The sequence below is a fragment of the Tupaia chinensis genome, unplaced genomic scaffold (assembly GCF_000334495.1).
Source record: "Tupaia chinensis unplaced genomic scaffold, TupChi_1.0 Scaffold000341_1, whole genome shotgun sequence".
In the NCBI taxonomy this organism is placed as follows: Eukaryota; Metazoa; Chordata; class Mammalia; order Scandentia; family Tupaiidae; genus Tupaia; species Tupaia belangeri.
In genome coordinates, this window is record NW_006159835.1 from 688,622 (window position 1) to 692,802 (window position 4,181).

General features: G+C 46.4%; 1 pseudogene; it reads left to right on the forward strand.

Moving 5' to 3' along the window:
• The first annotated feature begins 2,956 nt into the window (after window positions 1-2,956).
• On the forward strand, window positions 2,957-3,375 carry LOC106735244 (40S ribosomal protein S11-like; annotated as a pseudogene).
• The last annotated feature ends 806 nt before the right edge of the window (window positions 3,376-4,181 follow it).

The following is a 4,181-nucleotide window of genomic DNA, read 5'->3' on the forward strand; positions in this document are numbered from 1 at the left end:
GTTGGGATGTGCTCTCCTCTCTCTGAGAAAGAAATAAACTTAAAAAAAAAACATTGAAGTATGTATTACTATTTCTTTAGACATAGCTTTGTGGGGGAGCAGTGTCTGACATTCCACATCTTAGAAGGCAGAAATGTTTTAAACTTGGAAACAAGACACAGTATGGATTTTGTTATGTAAGAAATGTAACATAAGTCACGTTGCTATACTTTCTTTAAGTGTGTAAAAATGTCCGACTTTCCATTAAGATTACAAATATAGAAACAAAGAAAAATAACAAATATTGTCCTAGGAAAGACTGAACAAGAGTCAGTGGCATCCTGCGTTTCTGGATGACCAATGCGCAAAGGAGTGTGCGTTCAGAACCATGGACAGAGACACAGCTACACAGGGGTCGCACCCCCAACCCCCGCTACCCCCATTTCAGTCATGCTACCCCTAAGATTAGTCCCACTTTGCAGATAAAGGAAACGAGGTGCAGAGCGATTAAGCAGCAGCCTAAGATCACGCTGCTGAAAATGAAAGCAGCAGTTATGGAACTCAAATTCATCTCATTTCAAAGTCTGAAATGTCTCCCTCCCTCTCTGTGATGTTTTGACAGCTTTCCTTAAGATTTGACCACTTTCCTTAAGATTACTCATCCTCTGAGTCGCATTCTCAGCTAAGAAAAAGAAATGCACCTTGGCCCCTGGGATGATACCCCAGAGTTGAAGCAAGAGCAGTCATCACCAGAGCTGCATGGATACTTCCAGAATTTCTTCTTTCTTTGCTCCCGTTCAAGCCTAGCCCTCTGGAAAGGAAGGTGGTGTTGGAGGCACAGGGAACCACACTGTCTTCAGCTAACTTCTTCCAAAACACTGTTTTCAAGCTGCTTCCATCCCCCTCTCCTCCTCCTGAACCAGCCAGACGTCCTCCCGCCCACCCGCCATGTGCTGGCCATGTGCAGTAAGCTGCCTGTCCCTAGCACCTCTGCGGGGTGGCAACAGCTCTGTCCTATCAGCATTTAGCTGCAGAAACCCCACTGCTCATCAGCACCCCTGCATCTTGAGCTAGAAATAGCCCTGGAGTCTCCATGTACCATGAAGAGCAGGATAGGGGTGGATGTGGCTAATTTTGTTCTTTAAAGCTATGGTTTTTATATTAGGCTGTGTGCATAAATTCCCTTCAGTGTCAGGGGAGACTCCACATGGGGGAAAGGGATTCTTACACTGCCAGCTGGTACAGAGACCTGGGCAGGCAGGTGAGCAGCCTTGTCACTTGCTGTCCCATCCTCCTTCATCTAAGAGGAGCAGGGAGGCTCTTTGCCTCTTGCTGACAGCTTTGGCTTTTTATGCCATCTAATAAATCTCTCCTTCTATTGCTGGGAGATCGTTACCATCAGTCTGAGAACTGAATGTGTCAGAGGTGTAAGGATAGGTGGGGGCCATCAGTGGTTCACAGAACAAGGCCATCAGAGTGGGCAAAATCCCAACCACAAGCTAAATGCAGGTCTCTCCACACCCTTCCCCATGACTTGGCAGTCTTAAGAACTCAGAGACTCCTTACAGGGCCATTCGGGTCCTTAGAGCACCTTTGACACAGCCTCTTGCCAGAGTTCATGACTTGGGAGCAGAGCTTGACTGGGTTTCAACCTCCCTTCCTCCTCGGCTAGGTGTCCTGGTGCAAGGTGAACCTGCATGGGTGTACCTGAGTCGTCCCTTGTCTTCTCTCCCTCCTCCTTCCTGTGCAGAGATGGCCATTTCTCACATCCATTTCTGCTTTCCACGCTCAATTTCCTCAAGGTCAATAAATCAGCCACATTTTCTGTACTATTGCTCCTGTGTGCAGTTTTAATCTGAGAGCTATCAGGAAAGGAAGACTCCCTAGATACAGAGCTCGACATCAAGGGAGGATTCTCGGCTACTGGGTTCTGTTCACGCAGGCACCTGTGTCAGAGGCTGCAATCTTCATACACACTCAGTCGTAATGGAAGATATCGGTCACCTGCTTTTGAAATGTAGTATTGCCTGATGATCCTATCAAGATCCTTTTGGGGGTAGGACATAACATGGCTTAAGCAAAAACAGAAGAAAAATAGCTATAAGCCTTGAAGAGACGAAAGCTGTTTGTTCATCATTTGTTCACCAAGTATGTATTAAGCGCCTATTGTATGCCAGGAAGTAAGAGTGAGGAAAAAAAAAATGGGTCCTGCCCTTATAAAGTTCACAGTGGGAGAGAGAGAGATTAAACAAAGAATCTCACAAACCCACACAATCACACGCTGTGAATGTTCTGTGAACAGAAAGTACTCATGCCCTCTGAGGACAGGGAGCGTGTCTCAGATCTCTTGGATTCTCCAGTGCATGCTGCTTAGTAGGTGCTAAACAAGTATTTGTAGAGTCAACAGCAGATGGATGACTACATGAGGGAAAGAATGATTGCATAGCCTAAGAATCATCTGGAGGTGCATCATTAAGAAGAGGTTGTGAGGATTGCAAGCCCTTAGCTCTGAATAACCCCCATCCCAGGCACCAAGTTCGGATGTAACCTCTGTCTATCAAGTGTCTTTGCAGGTCAGCTATAATTGAGACGGTACACAGAGTCCCAAGCATGCAGCATCTTCTCGACAGACCTTGTTTGCTGTCCTGAAATTCTTGGACTGAAAGTACATTCTGGAAATCAAGCAATGCAAACAGTCCATGGACAGGAGGGGTAAAACCGGCTGCAGATGCTGAGAGAGTTCTACCACTGAGATCTTCAGAGCCTGCCTGAGGTCTTGCTCTGAGCATTATGGTGTTGTGGTCATCTGAGGCTTTCTTCCTACTTGTCTCAGTTGAGGGCTCTATGGTTACAAGATACTGAAATGCACTTAAGGCAACTCAAATAAAAATGAGAATTAGAAGGAAAGAGAGGAGATCTAATAAGGAACAGTCTAAAAAGTAGAGGTCTTCTAGCTTTTTTTCAGGCAGCTGGGAAGATGGCGGACATTCAGACCGAGCGTGCTTACCAAAAGCAGCCAGCCATCTTCCAAAACAAGAAGAAGGTCTTGCTGGGAGAAACTGGCAAAGAGAAGCTCCCAAGATACTACAAGAACATCAGTCTGGGCTTCAATCCCCCTTCATCGGTAATGTATCCATTCGAGGACGGATCCTGTCTGGTGTGGTGACCAAGACAAAGATCCAGAGAGCCACTGCCATACTCCAGGACTACCTCCACTACATCTGCAAGTACAGTCGCTTCAAGAAGGGCCATAAGAACATGTCTGTGCACCTGTCCCCCTGCTTCAGGGACTTCCAGATTGACGACATCGTCACAGTGGGTGAGTGCTGGCCCCTGAGCAAGACTGTGCACTACTACGTGCTCAAGGTCACCAAGGCCGCTGGTACCAAGAAGTAGTCCAGAAGTTCTGAGTCTGGATGCCTCCCTGCCCCCCAGTAAAATAAAGTTATTTTCCCACACCATCCCACCCCCCAAAAAAAGCAGAGGTATTCTACCACCCACCCCCTTTCTTTGTTCTGTTTGTCTTCTCCCTGCAGGCTTTCTCTGCAAGGTTCTTCTTGGCTCTCCCCAAACTTGGGCTTGTAGGAAGCTCTGGCTTGTCATGGCTCCAACTCCTGCTTCAATTCCACATGACTGGGTTAGTCAAGAATTAATATACACTTACACCAAACTAGCATTAGCAAAAATAAAATAAAATAATCCAATCACATGATTGAAAAATTTGGAAATACCTAACTTTGGACACAACTGGATAATTTTGTACTTAATCAATCTCTCTCTCATCCTGCTTTTCTCTATACCCTTGATCTCAGGGAATGTGATGACAAACATGGCAACCGACAGCTCCAGACCTACATTGCTCCTCCTTACAATTTACAATCCCTGGAAAAGAGAACACGTTTCCCCCCACCCCACCCCCCCATAGGCCTGACTGGAATTATAAGCCTATAGTTAAACCAATTCCTGAGGCCAGAAACATGGAGTTTGTGAACTGACCTGGTCTGGATCATATGCCCACCTCTGAGATTAGGTAGAGCTAGTCCCACTGGGGTCACAGGCTAAGCTTTTTTCAGATTTTCAAGGGTCTGATAGGCCCAGCTGAAGTCAGATGTCTACCGTTCAGCTCATCTGTGGCCAGAAGAATAAGCTTACCTGGTACAAATATGGCTACCTGGATGCACTTCTTCAGGATGGACTGTGAG